Source organism: Microtus pennsylvanicus, chromosome X, assembly GCF_037038515.1.
Source record: "Microtus pennsylvanicus isolate mMicPen1 chromosome X, mMicPen1.hap1, whole genome shotgun sequence".
NCBI lineage: Eukaryota > Metazoa > Chordata > Mammalia > Rodentia > Cricetidae > Microtus > Microtus pennsylvanicus.
Genome location: NC_134601.1, coordinates 70,001,623 through 70,026,279, shown reverse-complemented (window position 1 = coordinate 70,026,279; position 24,657 = coordinate 70,001,623). Strand labels below are relative to the sequence as shown.

The 24,657-nt window shown below is 34.4% G+C and overlaps 1 protein-coding gene across 2 annotated transcripts in view; it reads left to right on the top strand.

The window, feature by feature from the left end:
* Positions 1 to 24,657, top strand: part of Pcdh11x (protocadherin 11 X-linked) — a 607,940-nt gene that overhangs the window by 514,391 nt on the left and 68,892 nt on the right. The window lies entirely within an intron of this gene.

Sequence of the window (24,657 nt, the reverse complement as noted above, 5' to 3'; positions counted from 1 at the left end):
AAGTAATGGGAATTCCTTCCCCAGTGGCCCATAGGAAAAACCCAGCCCTTGTCTAGAAGAGTGTTGTTGCACTGATACAGGATCCTTTTCCCCTGCAATCTCTTTCCTAATCCAAAGCTTGGATGATAGCCCATCCTAGTCATCATCTGTTGTGAGGCTGGGGAATATTCATTGCTAAGTTTAAATCCCATGCCTTTTAAAAGATCCCTCCCCCGCAGAGAAACAGGGAGTTCTAATACATAGGGCTGAATACTGCCTGAATGACCTTCATCATCACTCCACTGCAGGTGCCTAGCACTTATGTCTGGTGCCTTAGCATAGCCCAGGCCTTGCAGGGTGTGTGAGGAGGTTTGAATAGGCCAACCTGATGGCCAATCCTTTTTTGCTGTAACACTTTTATCAGCACCTGTGTCCAACAGGCCAAGTATATACTTCCCATCTATCTTGAGTGACAAGACTGCCTGTCGATCCAAATCAAGGGACATGAAAGTCAAATCTGTGCCTGACAAGCCAAAGCCTTTGTCTCCTCTTTCTGTGGGGCAGGCTTCATACCGCCCATGAAGGCTGGGAAGGAGAACAAGCTGAGCAATTCGATCTCCAGGAGAAATTGCAGAAATGCCTCTTGGGGACTCTACCATAATTTTGACTACCCCAGTATAATCCGGGTCTATAATTCCAGGATGAACTCTTAGACCCCTCAGTGTTGTGGAGGACCTCTCTATAAGCAGTCCTACTGACCCTGGGTCAAGAGGCCCCCTAAAGGCTGAATCCACCCACTGGACCCCCATCTGAGGGGTTAATACGATTCTGGTGGTGGCACGGAGGTCCAGTCCGGCTGAACCCGCAGTTGCTCTCCTTGGTCCTTCAGATGTCAGAGAGAAGGCCACACCCCCTGGCTCCTGTCTTGGTCCTGACCCTCGACTGCCCCATATATTTGTGGGCCTGGGTGCAGGGGCCCCTCTGCCCATTTTTTGGACGGGAGCCTATACTGGCTTGAGGTAAAGGCTGGCCATTTATATCTTTCACTGACCGGCATTTATTTGCCCAATGTTTGCCCTTCTTACACCTAGGACAAATATCCGGTTGAGCTAGACGTTGGCCAGAGGGCCCCTGAGAAGCCCCTCCTCTCTCTGGGCACTGTCGCTTTAAGTGTCCTACCTGGCCACATTTAAAGCAGGCACCGGAAACTGATCTTTTCCCTTGTGTTAGCTGGACCACTGCGGCTGCTAGGCCAGCGTTGGTAAGCAGTCCTCCTAACTCTCTGCAAATCTTCATCCATGCCTCAAGGCCTCGGCTTTTGTAAGGAGTTATAGCATTTCTGCATTCTTTTGTACATTGCTCATATACCAGTTATTTTATCAATGGCATGGCCTGATCAGGGTCCCCAAAAAGTCTGCCTGCGGCCTCAACCATGCCAGCGACAAAATCGGAAAATGGCTCAGTAGGGCCTTGTACAATTTTGGTAAGATTGCCATTTACTTCTCCTTTATTAGGCAAGGCCTTCCAGGCTTTAATGCCAATTCTATTGACTTGTTCGAAAACTTGAATTGGATATCCGGTCTGGTGATTGGCAAAATGACCCTGACCTAGCAACATATCTCTGTCCCAAGCAGCATTCCCTGCTGCTTGATTGGCAGCAGCCTCCTCATTCGCGAACTCTATTAAAAAAGCTCTCAAGTCTAAATATTGTCCTGGGCTCAGACAAGCACGAGGAAGTCCACTCCAGTCATTGGGAGTATGCAATATCGACTTAAAGCCTCTACTTGTGCCACTGTGAAGGAAGCATTAGTCCCATAAGTTCTCACGGACTCCGCTAAGGATTTAATAATCTTAAAGTCTAGAGGTTCCTCATATCTGTTTCCCTGTGGATCTTGGAATACTGGGTATGCAAGTCGCAGTTCAGTTCTCACCGTCTTCCAGACTCCCTGACACAATGAGCGTCCGGAGCCACCTTGACGCCCCTCCCGCATAAGGTGGCGAAGCCTCGGGTGTCAAGGGGTGGGGCATTGGGGCTTTAGGAGCCTTTTCTTCCTTTTTTCTTTCCCTCTTTCTTAATTTTGCCTTAGCTAATTTTTTATGAGCACCTGTAGCTCTTCATCCGACTCATCTGATTCTGGATTTCCCTCCTCTAGCCCCTCTAAGTCAGCAAGGTCTGGGTACAGTGTTCCTTGCTTTTGACGTTTCTTTTCACTGCCTGCTTCCTCTGACTTTTCTGATCATTCCTCTTGTAGCATTTCTAATGCAGCCTGGCCGATTTTCACAGCTTTACTGCAGTGCTCATCCTCAAGACAGCCTCTTATGAGTTTCCAAACAGGTCTCACTCCTCCTTTAAGGGTTCCCTGTTCATATGCAAATTCTAGATCCCTTCCTAGTTTCTCCCAAGACGAAATTGAGAGGGTCCCTGAATCTGAGAACCAAGGTGCAATGGTATCGCACTCATCCAGGAATCTCTCTAAGATACTCCTTTTAATTTTCAAATTCTTAGAACGAAGCAGCTCATTGAGAGCCAAAAAAATTGGGTGCGAGTGGGAAGCGCCCATAGCTAAGCCTGTACTGCTTTTCCTTGAGACTCTTACTTTTGGCTAGCCTCTCTGTGAACTCGCCTTGCTCTCCCTTTGTCTTCAGAGGAGAGCGAAACTGCGAGTCTCTGCCACTAATTCTCACCTATTTGGGGAGTTTACCTCCCCCCCCCCTCTTTATTTACAGAGAAGAGCTAATTACCTGCTTTAGTCATGGATTCCCAAATCCTTTGGGAACTTTCCCCGCCCTCTCTTTGTTTACAGAGAAGAGCGAATTGCCCCGCTTTTGTTATGGTCCCCAAATCACCTTGGAGTTTTCCAGTGCGCTGCCCTGACTGCAAAAAGTTCTGAGTCCTCAGTGAGTAGATTATCCCCCACCACCTGTTGCGACTGCCTTGGCCAGCAAGGAAGACGCAACACCAGACTCTTCTTTTAGCAGTTTATTCAGGAACCTTGAACATTCCTCGAATACCGGGGAAAGCCAACTCACAGCTAAAGTAGTCCCTGGTCAGCCAGCCCCAGCAAACTACATGGGAAATGCGGATAGGTCTAGCTACGGGACAGCAAGTCACATTCTAAGTTTAGACCATATATGGAATGGTATGTAACTTAGACCACCTTCTCAGTCTTAGCCATATATGGGAATAGTACGTGACTTAGAGCACATTCTCAAAAGGGGGTGAGGGTCAGAAAGCAGCACCACCCTCATGGCACTGCACAATGTAGCTTTCTACAGGAGGGAGTTCCATTGAATGCTGAAATCGTCAGTGTTTAATTTTACATACACTTTTATACTCCAATACAAAAGATGTTGGGGAAGGTTAATTGTTTGCTCCCGGCTGATCAGCCCTAAAATAACCACAAAGAAACTGTATTAATTAAATCACTGCTATTGGCTCTAGCTTCTTATTTGCTATCTCTTGCATACTAACTTAACCCATTTCTATTAATCTTTGTATTGACATGTGGCTTGGCTTACCAGCAAGTTTCCATCCTGTGTCTGTCTCTGGTGGAATGACATGGCTCCTCACTGACTCCACCTTCTTTCTCACAGCATTCAGTTTAGTTTTTCTCACCTATCACTGTTCTTCCCTGCTATAGGCCCAAAGAAGTTTTTTTATTAATCATTGATGATCACAACATATATGTTTGGAATCCCATATCACCTCCCCTTTCCTTTCTAAATGAAAAGGAAGGTTTTAATTTTAACATAGTAAAATTACATATAACAAAACAGAGATCAAGCAAGATTTACAGTTACAATATTTATATTTACTTTTTATTTTATCATAACTAAGTAAAACTATAATTCTTCAATTCCATCAAAGACTCCAGAGGAACACAGTATTAAGTAAGTAAATAGAAAGTGCATTGTAATCATCTTCCAAAATTCTAGAATTGAAAGACATCTCAATACCTGGACAATCACCCAAAGTTCTTCTGTAACATTGGGGCATCCAGTCTTTTAGTCTATAGGTCCCTAGTATCCAGCAGACATTTCCACACAGCAAGAAATTTCAAAGATAGTGCCACCTATAATGGCAAATTTTCAGTCACTTCTGTATCCTGCAGAATGTCTGGCAGATTCTTCCATGGGGCAGGAATCCCGAAGGACTGTCTCACATTTAGGCAAGTTCAGCAGTCATTTTTCTGCGGGTCCTGCAAGTCCAGTCAAGCAGTTCAGGCAAGAGCAGTTTATTGCTCAAATGGCTATAAACGGCCTCTTCGATGATCATCCATATCTTGAAGTAGAGTGGTGCTGCCAAGAACAGATGAGTCTCATTATATTGAAAAGTCCTAAGTTCTTAAACCATTTTAAATTCCATAATCCATTAGTCTTGAAAGGGTTCAGGAATAATTGTCCATCTGAAATATATCTTTTTACATCTAGAAAAGTTAACTAACATGACTACAAGCTTTACTATTAAAGATGACTATTAACCTATATTACTTAATTATACATTACTTAAACTGCGAAAAATATCTTAATCAAGAACAGAAATATACATTTAACAAAATTGATGTAAAATTTTATCAATAAATGAAGATCCATACAAATGAAAATCTCTCTAGCATATCCTCCTTTAAATGTAACAAAACATTTATAAACAATCATTAAGAGATTTTGGATGTAGTACTCTCAGAACTGCTTCCTGCTTTTTGTAGGGCAAAGTAATTTTTGGGGGTGTTAACAGCAACCTTTCAGAGGGTCTTGGTCCATCAAACCACATTAGTCTGGAATTAATCCACAGGTTCTCATCTTCTAGGAAACAAAACAGAACCTCTTTTCCAATGCAAAAAATCCTTAGACCCAAATTTTGAAGTCAAAAGACCTTTATGTTGGTTTATCTTGGCAGCCCATAAAATGAAATATATCTTTGTACTTAGCACCTTTACAGTCAAATACTTTAGAAGAAAACACAGTAATATACATAATCCACACTCTTTGTATATTCCATCTTTACTTGTCTTATTTTTCTTACTCTATTACTTTTCTTTTTCTTTTTTCTTTCTTTCTTTTTGGTTTTTTGAGACAGAGTTTCTCTGTAGCTTTGGAGCCTGTCCTGGAACTAGCTCTTGTAGAGCAGGATGGTCTCAAACTCACAAAGATCCACCTGCCTCTGCCTCCTGAGTGCTGGGATTAAAAACATACAACACCACTGTCTGGCTTTGTTGGACCCTGAAGTCTAACTAACAGGAAGAGTCACTCCAAGAGACCATGTTTCACACCACAGTTGTTGTAAAAGCATGAGGATTTTATTAATTCTGTCGCAATAGGGTCTTTTAGCATTTGAGAAGCCAAAAAGACCCCAAGTGGCTGGAACAGGCTACTTTTAAATCAAAAAGCCACAGAAACAATTGGGGAAGTCTGGGGACTGTTCTTTAACTACTATGATTGTCTTATTTAAAGGGCTATTACCAATAATTGGCTGGAGAGCAGTTGCCAGATCAGATGAGGTAAGAGGAAACATCTGAGGGTCACTTTGTTCCTTTCCCAGGGACTGAGTCAAAACATCTGTGGACATCTGTGGCTTACCTTGTCCCAATTTCAGGAAAGGAGCTCTATTTTGAGAAGACTCACAAGGACTCAGGGAGATGTAAAGTTCCCCCTTGGTTCCCATGGGAGGGAGGGTAATACTGCTGAGAGGCCTCAGGATTATTTTAAAGTTCTACACTGTCAATTAATTTTTCTATAGGTTTAATATTTCTTTTATTATCTTTACTCCTTTAATCTATGGCTGTCTGTACTCTTTTTTATTACATTTATTTTCTCTTTACACTTTTTCTTCTGTCTTCCAAGCCAACATACATTTTTTAAATACATTGTGTCTTGTTTAGAGGTCTTTTATGTCTGAATCTGTCCTATTATGTATCTGAATTACCTTTCGGGTCAGGAGCTCTTCTTAAAATGCTAAGCCACAAGGAGTCTAGGACTAAGGCTGCATTGCTTTTTGGCTCTGTACAGTTCAACATGGTGGTGGCAGGTTCACTTCCTCTGTAAAATGCACACATACCCACAGTTTCAAGAATGCAGCAGGTCTATGATGCACCATAAAGCAGTTTGTAACATGTTGCTCCCAAACCCCATTTAAGTGCTCCGTAACTGGACATCCCAAAAGTGTCAGAGTTTGTGCTAGCAGCATGGCCCCAAAAGCCATCTAAATGTCAAAACAAACAAGTAGGCACATCCTCTGTCAGGACATGTAGCCACACTTGTTGCCAACAACTTTGAACAAGCTAAAATTCTCTGACCTTCAGACAAGGTGGAATTAGGGTCAAATTTTTTGGCCTCCACATTAAGTTCAACCACTTCTATTATTCTGTGTATTGCCCTAATTCTGATGCTTGTCATGTAAAGTTACAGGCCTCTGTCTCCTCCATCAACTACCTGACTTGGTGTCTCCTTGATTCTACCGACACTCTCTATCTTGGTTCTGATTTTCTCCCTGGCTTTACTGTGCTAAGCCATTGGCCAAAACAGATTTCTTCATAACTAATGGTAATAAAGCATTCAAAGCATACAGAGAAAGAATCTCACATCAGATACCTAGGTAGTTTCCATTTCCTAGCTATTATGAATAGGCATCAATGAACATGAATGATGGAGGTGGGTCTTGTATTTTATCTGTTGTTTTCATTGGTTAACTAATAAAGAAAACTGCTTGGCCCTAATAGGACAGAAAATTAGGTAGGCAGAGTAGACAGAACAGAATGCTGGGAGAAAGAAGCTGAATCAGGGAGTCGCCATGATTCTCCCACCCAACACAGCCGCAGGTTAAGATCTTCCCTGGTAAGCCACCTCGTGGGCTACACAGATTATTAGAAGTGGGTTAGATCAATATGTAAGAGCTAGCCAATAAGAGGCTGGAACTAATGGGCCAGGCAGTGTTTAAAAGAATACAGTTTCCATGTAATTATTTCGGGTATAAAGCTAGCCCTGTGGTTGGCTGGGTGCTGGGGACACAGACCCGCCGCTCCTAGCACAACACATGAATAAAAATCTATCTCTATGTAATCTTACAAAGTTCTTTGGGTATGTGTCCAATAGTCTGTAGCTGGATTAATTCATAACATCTATTTCTTTTTGTACATGCTCCAGTCTGATTTACATAGTGGCTATACTAGTTTGCACTCCTAGTAGCAGGAAAGAAATGTACCCAATTTTCCACATTTATACCACCATTTATCTTCATAAACAAGTAAAGTTCTAGAATAAATCAATCCCTTTGATCAATGAAATATAATTTAGGACCATACATAAGCCCATTATTCCAAAATCAAATATCTTATAAATTCCTGATTTTGAGAAAGAACTACTTCAATAAACATTATCTTTATCTATTAGCAGACACTGTTTTCTCAACCATTCAGACCTGAAATATCACACAAAGACTATATTAATTGCAACACTGTTTGACCAATGGTTCAGGCATATTCATTCCTAACTAGCTCTTACATATAAATTAACCCATTTCTATTATTTTATATTTTATCACAAGTTTCATGGTTTTTTAGCTCACAACTTGCTTCTTGGGTGATTACATGGTGTATGTCTGAATCCTCCTTCTTTCTTCCTGTATTCAGTTCAGTTTTCTTGCCTAGCTCTGTTCTGCCTTGCCATAAGCTAAAGCTGCTGTCTTATTAATAAATTGTGATAAAATATATTCATAGCATACAGAGGGAAATCCCACATCATCCCCCAAATATCTGGCAGACTTTTCCATGAAGCAGGATATTTGAAAGAGATTGTTTCACCTATATTGACAGTCACTTTCTTTTGTGTGTGTGTCCTGAAGAATGCCTGGAAGACTCTTTTATGGAATCCTGAAGTATTGCCTCACCTTGTTTTGACAAGCTCAGCAGTCATTTTTCTATGGATAATGCATGTTTTATATAGGATACTGTCAAGCAGTCCAGGCAAGAGGAGTTTCTTGCCCAAATGGCTAGCCTTGTTGCATAGAAGGCAAATTCCATAAAGAGTTTCTTCAATGCCCATCAGCCTTTCTGAAGTAATTGGTGCTGCCAGAAACAGACATGACTCACTGTCGAGACAAAGTTCTTAAAACATTGTAAATACCATATTATATAGGTCTTTGAAGTGTTGAAGATTATGTATCTAGCTGAAATATGTCTCTGTATATCTAGAAAATCTAACTAACTCGTAGTTTGGTACCTCAAATCTTGCTTTGTGTGTGTGTGTGGCTACATGGCATCTGCCTCACTCTTCTTTCTTTCTCCATGAATTCAGTTTAGTTTTGCTGCTCAACTATATACTGACTTTCTATAGGCAAAGCAATTTCTTTATTAATGGTAATAAAACATATTCATAGCACGCAGAAGTGAAACCCACATCATTTATCTTCAAAAATAATGCTGGTAATTCTGGGTGTATACATGTAGAATTATGTATTTTGTTCCTTATCTGTGACTCTCCACAAATTTTAACTACAAGTGGAAATGAACTTCCGAATTAAACCTAATAGCCTGAATATGGTAAAGGAGAAAATAGTGAATATTTTTGAACTCATGGATGCAGAAAGAACTTCTTTAAAAAAATCTGATAGTGTAGATATTAAGTCTCACAATTAAAAAATGGGCCCTTGCTGTTGCCAGAGCAGCTGTGAGCAACACATGGACCTGGAAAGGAGCATATTGGTAGACAGAGATACAAGATTCTGTTCACTTTAGGAATGAACCATTTTTATTTTCCTAAATCTACATATATAGCCTTCAGCTAGGTACTAATGATAAAGTTACAAACATAGTTTTAGCAAACACTATCTGGACTCCCTCATCTAAGTCCTTCCTTCTATACATCCCTCAACCTCCTGGTCTTGTTTTGTCTGAGACATTCCTCCTAACCTTATCTCATACCTTCAGTTTTCCACAGTGTCTGTAGCTTTCTATTCTCAGCAGTACATCTGAGTCTGAGTTTGTGCCCAATAAGGATTTGTTGGCCATCTGAACTCCAGTAGGGCCTGATGAATCTAAAAATCTTTGGTAAAGGAAATTATACCAGTGTTTGAACAAAGATACAGTATACAGAAAGAGAAAAATAATTACTAACCAACACCAGAAGGTGAGCATCTAGAATATAAAAAGAAGTAAAAAAAATAAACATCGAGAAATCACTCTAAATTAACAAATGTGAGATAGGATTAAGCATAGTGTTCTCAGAAGATTAAATATAAATGGATGAGAAACATTTTGTAAAATGTTCACCTTCCTCTGCCTTCAAAAAATATAAATTAAATAAATTAAAATTAATTTGAGAATTCTTACTCCCCTAAAAAAGACTATGATAAAAAATGACACATCAAATTCTTTTGAATTCAAATGCATTGATTTTTAAATGCCCAAAATATATAAATGAGGAAAAGTATTAATAATTAGTCAAAGATATGATACAAAATTTATTTGTATGATATTATAATCTGATGTAATTGATAAAATTAATAGGAAAATATAGAATCATTTCACTTATTATTAAATTTTTCATACCAATACTTTATGTACCATAAGGTTAGAAGATAATATAGATAGATGATAGAGATAGATAAAGACCTACATTATAGAGAGATAGATAAAGAAAGATACAAATCATTTGGACCCAGATACTAATATATTTGTGAAAATGAACATAAAATTACTTATTTTCTGAGTTTTCTGTCATCTACAGTGAAAACTTACTGAAAGATGAAAAAACATTTTGAATGTTTTGTAAAATAGATGTATATTCTTTGATGTCATGAGCACAGAAACATTATCTAAGCAATATAGTGTGAAATTGAATTTATCCAAAACCAAATCAAACTTTATTTATTGTGTATGCACTATTATATAAAAAAGATAGAGAATATAACATTTAGACTATTTATGTATTTTTTCTTCTAATTCTATATGTTTGTTTTCATTTGTCTCTTACAAGTTTACTGACTTGTTTCCATGCTTAGTAAGTAGTCTGTATGGAATCATAATTAAGTTTTCATTTTGTGGATGTGTCAATATTTAAAACATTGTTTGTGGTATAGAAGCTTCTTTTCCTAAATCTAACTTATAATGTAACTGGCAATACTCCAAATTTTTAGTATTAATTATTAATTTAGAATTATATATTAATAATGTAAGTCAATTTGACTTCTTGAAAGGCAGCCCAATATGATCTATTAAAGCATCTTATTTTGTTTATAAACTAGCAAAGGCTTTATTTAAGCCTTAAATTTTAGAAACAATATAGTGAATATTATAGTCATGAGTATCTACCTTGAATTTTATACTAATCTATATTGTCTTGTCAAATATATTCATGTTAAATATTCAAAGTATACTATTTCTAGATGTCACAAATGACATTAGGTCAGGTAAGCCTTTGCTTAGTAAACTCTATAATGACAGATTTTGAAAACTCCATCCTTTAATAATTACTAGTATAACTTAAAATTCAATTAAGTTTAATGTACCTCAGTTGTTTCCTGCTATGTGACACTATTCTCGGGGAGATGTAAACAAACACATACTCATCTAATATAGATAAGAAATGACACACCAAAATACAGATATCACCAAATTCCAACTTAAATCAATGGGTTGTGTTGGGATTACTTGTATGACTGTAAGTGAGTGACTACTTATAGTACTAGAAATGAAGTCACCAAAATCTAAGGGTTAGAGTTTCCTTTGTAGGTGTCACTGTTGGTCTCTGCTTCCTCCTGGCCTTTCAGCTAGTCTCTGCTTCTTTGCAGTCCATTCATCTGTTCTTTGTTTCTTTTAGACAGTTAGACTTGTCTGTTCATTTCTTAGGAATGATATACACTTGGGGAGCGAATTTCCTAATGAATCTGGACTTCCTGAATCCTATATTTACTTCCAGAGCTTAAAGAGCTACATTTCACCATAGAATGTTTCACTTCGTTTTTTTTTTTTTTTTTTGAATATCCTGTGTGTTAGAGTTGGTTTTTTTTTTTTTTTCTTTTTGATGAATGGCTATTTCACTTCCTTTTGATTATCCTGTGTCTTACAGAACTTCCATTCATTGTTGAGATTTATCTTGGAAAAAATCATTGCACAATATTTAGTAAACATATATTTAAGGACCTTCTTTTCTTTTTATGGCAATACAGATAGCACTATTGTTTATTCATCCTAATTATGCAATGAGTTATTTTTGGATCATTGCTTCTACTGAGATAATATATTTCCAATGCCATTTGCAATCCATAAAATAAATTTTGTCATTGGAAACTTTGTATAGATGTACTGCATTCTAATATATAGATTGAAAATCATTTTACCTGGGTAAATGTTTCTTCTTAAGGAAATTTTTAGAAATTCTCACAAACTTTCAGTTCTTATAATTAATAATATGAAGTTAATTTTTCAAGGTTCATTTCTTTTTCTTTTTTTTTTTTGTTCATGAATGCTTTTCTAGTGTGTGTCTAAGTGCAATGAGTAGATTTCTAATGACTGCTGAAGCCAGAAGAGTGTGTTAGATCTTCTGAAACCAGAGTAAAGAAGAATTGTGAGCCAACATGTGGGTTCTGGGAATGAGATCCAGGTTCATTGAAAGAGCAACCAGTTTTCTTAACCAATGAGCTATCTCTGTATTCCCAAGTTTCAGAATCATTTCTGTATTCTGTGTGTTGTTATAGTATCTAAATTCTGAATTTAGGTTATATAAGTAATTATGAATTACAATTTTTTCTGCTTGATATATTCATCCACATTACATGTATTTTTTGACAAAATAGTCTGACAATGTTATATATCCATAACTGAACAGTCTCATTTTTATAAATGAATGGGTTTTCTTTTTTTTTGTTTTTGTTTTTTTTTGTTTTTTTGTTTTTTTGAGACAGGGTTTCTCTGTGGTTTTGGAGCCTGTCCTGGAACTAGCTCTTGTAGACCAGGCTGGTCTCGAACTCACAAAGATCCGCCTGCCTCTGCCTCCCAAGTGCTGGGATTAAAGGCGTGTGCCACCACCGCCCAGCTTATGAATGGGTTTTCTGCAAAATGTTTGATTTAATTATCATTTCCATGGATATTATTTTGAATAAAAGATACACTTGTGCTGTTTGTTTTAGATAGGACTCCATTGAACATTTGTAGCAAATAGCAAATATTTAATGGAAAACCAAAAATGAATGTATATTTATTTAAAAATTGCATGGCATAAAACTAAGTTCATATATGGATATAATATACAATGTAGTGGGGAAAATGTAGTTCCCCTGAGAAAAAGATTGTTAGAATTTTTTAATAAAAATTCTAATTAGAATAAATTATAAAGAATTTGAGTATGCTTCTATACCTGTTAATCTTTAAAAATCCTGGTTAGAATTGAAACTATAGGCTGAAGATAAGAATATTTTGTTCTGACTTAACAAGTTCCCATCAAGCTTTCTTTTAATATTTAGTTTCTTTGGTAATTTTGTTTTTTATTTTGAGAGACAACTACATGCAGGTCTTCAAGTTGATTTAAGTAAAGCTAAAGTACATTTCTTGGGGGCACATTTTTTTCATCCAATAAGTTATAGCCTGAAACAATAAAGGAACAATATTATATTCTCTGGATAATGCAGAAGGGGAACTTTAACAGGAAAATAAAGGATTTTTGCTAAGGGACAGGAAAAATTATTTGTTACAATGTTTGTTTGATGGATTGTAGAGAACTAGATAAGACTGGCATCTGTTCTAAATAATTGTACAAGTTGTTCATGAACTTATTTCTAGTATAAATTTAAGTCAAGTTCTTAGCAATATTAATCTGCAAATGTAAGCTCATTTTTACATTGATATCCCATTTGAGCCAGAAGTAATGCTAACATTTTATGTCTGAAGTAACTAAGAAAGTTAGAGATTAATACTTAGTAATTCAAGCAAATGCAGACATGAATTTATAGTGTATGAAAGATTTATTTCTTTTCTTGTTATATAAAAAGTAGACCTCAGGCAGTATTTTTCCTCTTAGAGACATGCTTTCCTTTTATAAGTATGAAAAATATAATATTTATCTGGGCTGTGGTGGCGCATGCACCACACTCAGGAGGCAGAGGCAGGTGAATCCCTGTGAGTCTGAGGCCAGCCTTGTCTACAAGAGCTAGTTCTAGAATAGCTAGGACTCTTACACAGGGAAACCCTGTCTCGAAACCCACCCACCCCCCAAAAAAATATAATATTTATATTTTGAGCACCCAAAGAGCCATTACCTTGAATCTCTGTCTTTTAATCATGAAATGTAGATGATTTCTAAGGCAGAAAGCATTTGTTTTATTCAAAAAAACCTTTTAACATGTCTTGTGCATTCAGTTAATCTGTCAGGCTGATAAAAGAAGTTCTTTGTAGACCCTTTTCTTCCTGTGCATATAAACTTTCATTTAGTTCAGGGTACAATAGCTTGCTTCTACTTTTCATTTTCTCATTGTATTTTTGGCACTGACTTTTATGCTTTCTTCTTTGCTGACATAAAATATTCATCAACATAACATCTAAGATCAGTTCTCTGCAATAGTTACCCCATATGTCTCACCTCATAGAAAATGTCGCTCTTGTTTATTTCTAAAATCTATATCCATTTTCACATATGTCAATTTTTGTACACTGATATTTAAAATGTAAAGTTAAATAATTCCGTGGACAGCAATTATGCAAAGACACTTGCATTAACAATAAATTTCAAACTAATTTATTTCTAACTAAAAATTACACATACAACTGTTTGCATATCAAGCAGAGATTTGAATATGCTTCACTTTCAGTATATTTATAGTAGAAAAATAAATTCTCTTAGGAAAAACCTGATATTTTAAGTTCATAAAATAAAATTAACAGTAAAAGGAGGCAAAATATATTTGAGTGAAGTCTATCATTTTACCATCACTCATATTCATTTATTTAAACTGATAATTAAGACAATAAAAAGTTTTCAGTATATCAACCTCTCTGTATTTTTCATTTTATACAGAATTTTAACATTAAGTTAACAGAACATTGCTTTGAGGAAACTATGTGCCATTTGTAATAATGGAGGTTCTTGAATATTCTTAAATTATTTTCAGGCTATTTCTAAGCATTCATATGCAAATATATCCCATAAAAGAGTTGAAATAGGATATTTGGAAAATAGTAACTATATGATATATTTCCTATATTATATGCTACTAATAATATATAAGTATTTTGTAATATATAGTTTTGTGTAATTTATTAGAAATAAATCTTTCTAAATTGAAATCTCTTTATTCTCAAAATATACTCTAATTTGTTTGCAGATTTTCATATATTAGCAGGTTGTACTGTTGTATCATATTCTACACATAGAATATTAGATGGACTTTCACCAGTAATAGACAGTTTCATATTATGTAACACACTCTCTCTAATACTGCATCCACTTATATTATCAAAATGTCTAATTGCCTAGTGTTTCCTTAATGTCAAAAGTGTTTTAAAAGCAGCATATGATAGAATAAAGAGGTTAGTAAAAAGGAGACATAAAGGTTCAATTATTTCCATCCTAATTATAGAGTTATTTTTGAAAGATTTATTACATTTTGTTCTGCTAAACATAATTAAGATTTTTCTCAATACCTTTCTATGGGCAGAGCCCAAACTATTTGCTAGCAAAGCATTCAATCTTCATAATATGGGAGAAAACTATTAAAGGAAAATAACAATTTAAATTTTAGTCAGGTACAGAATTTACATTGTTAGCTTTGAAGTTTGTATTTTGTCTTCATTAAGCTAAACCAAAGAATATGCTTAAAAATCAATCTCTCTGTGGTCCTAAAGAACAGACACAGAAACCAAGTCCTATTTTAACAATATCTTAATTTAGAACTTATCCACTGAAGAACAGATTGAATATTAAAAACTGTGAAATGGTTGAAATCTGTAATTGTTTCAAGCATTTGGAATAGCTTTGAGGTAGGTTGCAAAAATATTGATTTGATAATAATTTCTCTCAAAACTGAAAAAAAATGCATCTAGCTCTTTAAGGTTTGCTTTTGAACTTTCTTAAGGTTGTTAACATATCTATTATCAAAGTTTCATGTGCTTTTTCAATCAGCACAGTAATGTCCTTAATTATCTTTCAGTATACTATAAAAAATTATGTTTTCAAATGATTTTGTTTGAAAAGTTCAGCAACTATTTAAATTATTTAATTAAATAATTACATTATTAAATTATTAAATTGGGGTTGCTTACAGTTTTAGATATTTAGTGCATTATCATTGTTGTACAACATGGCAGCATGGTGGCAGACATGGTGCATGAGAAGGAGCTGAGAGTGGAGAAGAAGATAAATCTGTAATGTAGAGGTGACAGGAAGAAGCTGAAATATTGGACATGGCTTGTGCATATATGAAACCTCAAAAGCCACCTCCACAGTGACACCCTTCCTACAACAAAGCCATACCTATTCCAATAAAACTATACCTCCCATTCCCTATGAGATTATGGAAATCAATCACATTCAAATTAACACATTCCACTCCTGGCCACCATAAAATTTTTAACAATATTATGATGCAAATTATATTTAGTCTAACTTAAAATGTCTCCAAAGTCAATCATAGTCTTAACAATGTTTTAAAGTGCAAAGTCTCTTCATGAAATTTCCACTGTATTCCCCTATAAAATAAAAAAAAAAAAAAACAGACCATATATATCCAACATATAATAGATAGCACAGGGTATACATTAGAATTCCAAAGCATAGGAAAGGGAACAAAGTAAAGAAATATTGGACCAAAGAAAGACCATAAATCAGTTGGGCAAACTCCAAGCTCTACATCTCCATGTCTGATGTCAAAACACTCATTCAGATCTCCAAATCCTTTCAATTTTGTTGAGTAAAACATACTTTTTTATCTTGTGCTGGTTCCAATCCCTGTGAACAGCTCTCCTTTGCAGGTATTCCACGTCTATGACATTTTCAATATCTTGGGGACTTAAAGGCAATTCAGGCTTCCATTTGCAACTTCACCCGATGTCCTTTCAAGGTCTCCATTCAGGAACATCCCTGACATGTGGCTAGCCTCAGAGGTCATTCTTAGTCTCAGAATCAAATTCTATAGGTCTTTTCTTCTATCTTTAACTCCATAATCTTATGGCTGAAGATGTCATATCCTGCTACTTACTGGGGTCAGACAATGGCAATTACTTCTTGCATCTTACAAATAGCCAAGTCTCAAACTCAAAGTTTCACTAACCTCTGCCTTCAGAGTTCTGGGATTAAAGGCATGTTCCACCACAGCTCTCTTTAAACTTTTCTTTAGTTCCTTTTCACAAGTATAAAACTTAGCTTTATGGAATCTTGCCCTGAAGTCACCACTCATCTTATCCTATTTCTTATTTGTTTATCTCCTTCACCACAGGACTCAGCTGTATTCCACTTTCTGGTTCTCCTTTTCTCCTCAGAGTTTATATTGTGCAATATACCCTGACCAGCTTGCTCCTTTTCATTATAAATCTTCCTTAGAGTTACCACTAATAACCACATGACATAATCTATATTATGTTTTTTGAGATTTACACGTTCAATGGAATTATTTCCAAATTCTTCACTTAAGCCTCAGGCAGATTTTTCAGACAACAGTAAAAGTCATCCATTTGCTTCTCCAAAATATCACAGGAATGATATCCGGACAACATAATACAATTATTCTCTTATGAAGCCACTTGAGCAAGTCCTGCCCAGTTCAAAACTTTCTCAGCATCATTGCCATCCATGTTCCTAGTATAGCCCATTAAACAAAACATAAATCATTTGACTCCTTTTCTAATTCAAGTACTAAATTTCTCCAAACAAAAGCATTGTCAAGCCAATTTCAGAAATATCCAGTAACTGATACCAACTTCTTTCTTAATTAGAATTTGTATTGCTATAAAGAGACACTATGCATGACCATGGCAACTCTTAAGAGAGACAATTATTTAATTGGAGTATATTATATTTTCAGAGGTTTAGTCCATTATCATCATGGTGCAACTTGATGGCATGCAGGCAGACATGGTCCTGGAGAAGGAAGTGGGAGTAGAAAAGAAGCTATATCTTGTTCCAGAGTCAATAGGAAATTAACTGAGATAGTGGTCATAGCTAGAGCATATATGAGACCTCAAAGACTACCTCCAAAGTGATATGCTTTACGCAACCAGGCCATACCTACTCCAACAAAGACATGCCTCCTAGTAGTACAATTCTCTATGAGATTATGGGTTCATATACATCTAAACTACCACATTAGTCCTATTTGCTACTCTTTTTGGGTCTCAGTGCTGTCCATCCTTTGGTTCCTGACCATCATCAACATGGTCTCAGGCTTGAGTTCCCTCTCTCAGTGCATGGGCCTCGAGTTGGAGGTGTCATTGGTTGGCCACTCTCCAAAATGCAACACCCCCTACCCACGCACAACTTGGAGGCAGAACAAATTACCAATTAAAGGTTCTGTGGCTGGGATGGTATCCCAATGTCATTGCTGAAAGACTTGCATGATTTTAGAAGATGACTGGTGCAAGGTATTTTTCCACAGTAAATGGTATTTTGCCTCCACAAACATGCATTCAAATTCTAATTATACTCTACATTGTTGTTTAAGTTAAATGTTATGTCATTTGTTCTAAACTTATTTCTTCACATGTACTAAGGATGCTGAGTAGAATAATATATTCCCATGATGCAATTTTAAGCAGAAATAAATTCCTAGTACTCTTTCAAATTATGTCAAATATGTCTAATATATATTAAATATATAAATAGAGATATTTGTGTAATATAATATAACAAACTTTTGTATTGTTCACATGATACAATATTGTATTATTGCTCACATGATAAACTTAGGACTTACTACAGACACTGATATCTCATCTTTATATTCATTGTTATGCTAAATATATTTTAATATTCATCTTTTAGCTTTTGAAATGTATGATCATTTTCTACATGACAAATTAGTTTAGCGTGCTTGTGCTATAGCTGTTAAAAGAGTTCTTATCAATAACAGGGCAGAAAGTGCAGATGATAAATAACTGTGAGAGAAGTGAGATGTAAGGAATGAGAAAATGAGTTCATCTTAAGCATTTCTCTATATAGCTTTGGTCTATGGATGAAGAGGAACATTTGATAGTATGCTACAGCATGAGCATGGTCAACCAAAGTTGTTTTAATATGGATAATGGTGGTTAGTTATTTCCTGAAATGAATAAAAAATTTTGTTATTTTCATAATCAAAGGAACACAATTTTTCTGTTTATGGTCTTGAAATGATTGCTTCTTTGAGAAAGTACCCTTGCAACATTTATGACAAAACAAAATACAGAGAAATTTATACCTTATAGAAGAAGTAAGCATATATTTTCAAAATTTACTTCACTAAAATCTAGATGCTCATTATGTGAATGACCTTCATCCAGCATTTATGTTTGTAGTCTTTACCTTTCACACAATTCAAACAAAAATGTGATTTGTGCCCAACTGTTTTATTGTTTTGAAGCCCATTTACTCTAGAAAATTATAATAGCTATATAACTTGTTAGTCATGTGATCAGTAGAAAAGATACAGGAGTGATTTGAACTCTATGTCAATAAAAAATTAGATCTTCAGGGAAAATATTATCATTTTTAAATTTAGAATTTTCAAAGAAAATTAGATATTAGTCTATTAATTTAGCATTCTAATCTTCAAGTCTACAACTCTTATCTTTTTTTGCAGTTCTTCTGCTGCATTATGTGATCTTATGTACTCAACTCAGAGGCTTGGCATAAGAAAATAAATTAAAAATGTATTCTCAAAAGTTAGTTCATAAAATTTGAGAATATGCCTAAGGCTTAAAGTTACATATGCATATCGATTCATTTACTTTTTCCTCTATATTATAAATTATTCTAAAATTTGTATATAATGTTTTAAGTATAATAAATATTGCTATACATAGTAGTAAATATTATTCTTCACTTGACTCCATTGTCAAATATTCAATTATGTATAAAAAATATTTAAATTTTAAGTTATTTCCAAAGAAATGGGATAGTATTTGTTGTAAAACTGCTTCCCTTAAATGTTAATTTTTAGGACTTAAATTTTAGATTCTAGAACAGCTTCAGACGTAATTACTTTATTAAAGTAATCAGAAATTATAAATTCCTGACAAGTATATGTGTACATCTTGCCAATTCTATGGTGACCCCTGTTAACCAATTAAGGATTTTCATTTTTTGTCCAGTATAAGGGAGTAGTCTGGTTTTGACACATGTCACCAAATGGATCTTTACAGTGATTTGTATGATCAGGCTGAGTAGATCCTCCCTCAGCACTTCAAAGGTATTCTAAAACTTTAGAACACCTTGATTGAAATGAACTCCCTCAACAGAAGACTCCTATCTGGAACAATATAGGAGCAGCTGTGATTTGTTTCAGGATATTTAATGCATATTGAAAATGTAGATATTTGTTCTAGGATTATGAAAATAAACAAGCATAGTGTAATATACCATGCTGTTACGGTATTCTCAATAAACTATTAATATTTATATAACTTAATTAGGAATTGCATATTCTACCTTAAAATATGTGCTCCTTTAATTTTGAATTGCAAATAGTCTAGGTATTTCAATTTTTATATTAATGAAGTATTTATTTAGATCATATATTCAAAAATAATTTTAAAACTACAGTTATAAAAGATAAGAATTCAATATTGTGTAGAAGTCTCTTCACAAGTACTGAAAGTAAGAAAAAATTATATATATATTCAGTGTAGTCAAACTACGCATGCATATCACCATACAATTTTATATTATTGTTACATTTTTATATGTACAGATTATACCTGATTTATAAAACACCTCACAGTTTAAAAAAATCTTATTATTAAAACGAATGTAAAGAAGTTAGTGAGAGGATATGATGTAAAAAGGAAGCTTGAAACTAAACTTAATTTTCATCCCCAGAATCCACTCTCCTTGGGGAAAGAGAAGCCCTACTTCTGCAAGTTGTCCTCTTACCTAAATACATGCTGTTACCCATTTTGGCTGGGGGGCACACATGTACAGTCATTGCAAAAAAGAAAGAGGAAAGAAAACCAGAACACACTACATACATAGAATTGTTTAAAACAAATTTTTATTAATAAATATATTCATCTTCATTATTATTTAAAATTATATTTATATTGAAGTTTAATGATACCTTTATTATTGTGTAAAATATAGTTATATTAAATATTAAGACTACTGAACATATAGTTGTTGATAAATATTACATTTAATTACCTTCATCAGAAAAAAATTTGATTTACTCATTAATCTTTAAGACTATAACATCTCAGAGGAAAAGCTTCATATTTTTCTTAATGATAAAATATCTAAAACAAGCACACTGCAGGTAGATGCAAGCAGATCTCAGTAAGTTTGAGGTCAGCCTAGTCTTAGAAGCAAGATTCAGGACAGTTGGAGTTGTTATATAAAGAAACCCTGTCTTCAAAAACAAAAATATAGATATAGATAAAGATGTGTAGATGTAGATGTCGATAAATAAAAAAATATAGAATAATGTGGATGATTCCAAAAATGTGTATGACTAATTTTTAAATATATATATATATTTAATATAATTACATCATTTTCCCCTTCCTTTTCTTCCTTCACAGTCTCTCTTGTACCCCTTTTCTCCCTTTCAAATTATTTTCTTCTATTTATTTTATATATATATATATATATATATATATATATATATATATATATGTGTGTGTGTGTGTGTGTGTGTGTGTGTGTGTATACAATGAGTTGGTATGATGTTGTTTTTTAAATTTATTTTATATAATGCAGACATCATAATTTTATATATGTTGTATTGTGTTATTATAGTCTTAAATATATTGCTTTATATGATGAAAGAATTACCATCTGAAATTTTTATGTTGTTATTTCAAGTGTTTCATCAGAGTATGATGAAAAAAAAAACCTTTTTTCCTTTACTTATTTTTCTTATTTTAATTTTTTTTGTTTTTGTTGAGCTACACATGTTTCTCCAATCCATGCCCTTCCCTCCTCCCCTTCTGCCCACTCCCAAGACCCCAGTGCTCTTAATTTATTCAGGAGATATTGTCTTTTTCTCCTTCCTATGTAGATTCATGTATGTCTTAAGACCCTATTTGTTGGCTAGGCAGTCTGGTATTGTGGACTGTAGGTTGTTTTTTTTTTTTTCTTTGATGTATGTCTAGAAGCCACATATGACTGAATACATATTATATTTGTCTTTCTGGATTTGGGTTACCTCACTCAATATGTTTTTTTCTAGATCTATCCATTTGCATGCAAATTTCAAGCTGCCATAACTTTTTACCACTGTGCAGTACTCTATTGTGTAAATGGACCACCATTTCTTTATCCAGTATTCAGTTGAGGGGCATCTAGGTTGTATTCAAAGTTCTGGCTATGACAAGTAATGCTGCTATGAACATCGCTGAGTAAATGTCCTTGTGGTGTGATTGAGCATTCTTTGGGTACATACCAAACCATGGTATTACTGAGTCTTGAAGTAGATTATTCCCAACTTTCTGAGAAATCACCATACTAATTTCCAAAGAGGCACTCCTACCAAAAATAGAGGAATGTTGCACTTATCCCACACCCTCTCCAGCCTATGCTGTCATCAATGTTTTCTATCTTGGCCAATCTGACAGGTTTAAGATGGAATCTCAGAATTGTTTTGATTTACATTTCTCTGTTAGCTAAGGATGTCAAGAGATTTTCCTTAAGTGTCTTTCAGCCATTTGAGATTCGGCTGTTGACAGAAGTTTCTTGGTTTCAGGAGATCACATTTAATTGTTACTATCAGTGTCTGTGCTACTGGAGTTATACTTAGCAAGTGATCTCCTATGCCAATGCGTTCAAATGTACTTTCCACTTTGTCTTATATGAGGTTCAGTGTAAGTGGAGACTGCTTCTTTGCCTCCCAGATGCTCAGACCCAAATAATAACAGAAAAACTATATTAATTACAATAATGTTTGGCCAAATCTTAGGCTTTTTATTAATTAACTCTTACAGCTTAAATTAACCCATTCCAATTATTTTATATTTTACAATGAGGTTAAATATATTTAAGGTTCTGGTAAGGTTCTAGGATGTCTGTGTCCTTCGGCAGCTATGTGGCATATCCCTGACTCCACCTTCTTTTCTCTTCTATCTCTGCTTAGAATTTCTATCTTGTTCTATTCTGCCATTTTATAGGCCCAGGCAGCTTCTTTATTCATTATCCAATAAAAGAAGCACATATACAGGGAGGACTTCCCAAATCAATTCAGTTTGGTTGGTTTTATGTTGAGGTCTTTGATCCATTTGTTCTTGAGTATTGAGCATGGCAATAAATAGGGATCTATTTGCATTCTTCTACATGTTGATATCCAGTTATGCCAGAATCATTCATTGAAAATGTTTTTTTATTCCACTTAATATTTTTAGCTTCTTTGTCAAAAATCAGGTATTCTTAGTGTGGATTGATATCTGGGTCTTTGATTTGATTTCATTGGTCTTCCTGTTTGTTTTTACGCCAACATATCCTGTCTGTTTTTATGTCTATTATTAGCCTGTTTTCATTATTGTAACTCTACGTGAGAGCTTGTGATGCTTCCAGAAGTTCCTTTGTCATATAGGCTTGTTTTGGCGATCCTGGGTTTTGTGGGTTTTTTTTCCATATGAAGTTGCCAATTGTTCTTTTGAGATCCACGGAGAATTTTGCTGGAATTTTAGTGAACATTGCATTGAATCTGAAGATTGCTTTTGATACAAATTCCAATTTTACTATGTTAATTCTACCTACCCAAAAGCATGGGAGATCTTTCCATTTTCTGGTGTCTATCTGCCAACCCAACCTTTATAAGGAAATCTTTACATGGAATAATCATTATTCTCTTGAGATTTAATGAAAGTTGGTCAGTTTGATTTGAGTAAATCAATTTTCACTTTTTAGGTTAGGCAATTTTCACTTTTTAGGTTAGGGAAACAATGGTCTTGACTATATTATTTTAAAACACTTGGTTTCTCTTTGGCTTTTGTTTTGATATTTATTAAACTTTTTAATTATTAAAAAAAATCCAGAAGGCAGCAGTGGCACATGTCTTTAATCCAAGCACTTGGGATGCAGGTAAATTGGAAGCATGAGGACCTTGAAAGAGGGTTGGAGGGGAAAGGAGAGGTAGAGAGAGGAGCAGAGACAAATGTAGAGCACAATAAAAATTAAAAAAAAGAAAATCATCCCTAGAGTATGGCTGCACACAACTGGCTTCCTTAGTAATCTACACACAGAATTCTAAAACACCACTTCAAAGCAGGGGATGCCAATTCCTTTTCTGGAACCTTTCATGGAAATTGCATTAGTAATGTGTAATCTATAAATAGAATATTGATATGCAAACACAAAGGTATTGTCAGTGTATACTCACTGTTATCCTGGGATCAAATAATTTATGAAATATCATGTTTCATATTCTTGTAATCTTCCCTAAATAAAAGGCATATTTAAGGCAAAAAAAATAAACATCCAGAGCCCTAGAAGCAAGTCTATCTCCACACATCCCTTTCATTTTGAACTTTTAAATTACCAAATAACTGAATTCAGATCATTAAGGACAAGACTACATTGTAATTTTACCTTAGAAGTTAAAAGCAAGTATTTTATTTCTAATTTTCCATTTCATTGTAAGAAATGCACAAATAATACTGAGATAACATGTGTATTAATTGTTTATTGTAATAATGAATGGAATTATGTTTCATTGTGTGTGTTTGCAGGTGAATCTTCCCCAAGAATTCAATTAATTAATTGTATAGAATTTTAGGATTTTATTTAAAATATCAATCTTATACTAAGTATCTTTGGGAAAAACTATTATTTTTCTTTTCTTTTTTAGCACTTGATAAGTTTTAAATTGCATTATTTCTTGTGAGGGAAAATAAATGTGTTGTGATATCCCAATGCCACTAAAAAATAGTCAACAATCTTCTTTTATTAATTCATGTGATTTTATAAAAATATTGCTTTCATACTACCATTTGCTCTTATGTTTGTTTGTTTTTTTACCTACTTTTACTCCCTTAATTTTATGTCTCATTTGGAACTAGCTCAGTTTTAATTAATGTAGGTTTTATGCAATTTCAATTTGCTTGTCTTTTATGTTTTTATCTATATGTAAACATTTAAATATATATATATATATGTATATACATACTAAAACAGAAGTGAATAATAAGTTTTACTGTACATTTAAAATTTTACAAATAATAAACAAGATAACCATCTATATAGATTGATAGAAACCTAATATGTTATTACTTTAAGCTATTTATTTTAAAATTAGACTTGATTACTTGTTCTGAAACATGATGTCATTGTGTCTTTGAGAGAATATTAATTAAAATTTTAATCCTATTTTTATCTAGAATATTATTAGAATATACTTGAATCACCAACTTTAATTGTATGAAATAATGTATATATTTAGTTAAGAGGACAGTTCTAGGAAAATTTTCTTAAACAATAATAAGAACAATTTTACTGAACCACTGTCATGCTATTGTCTATTGATTTTTGTCAGTTATCTTTATTTTTATTACTAGAAATTGGAGACAGAGAACC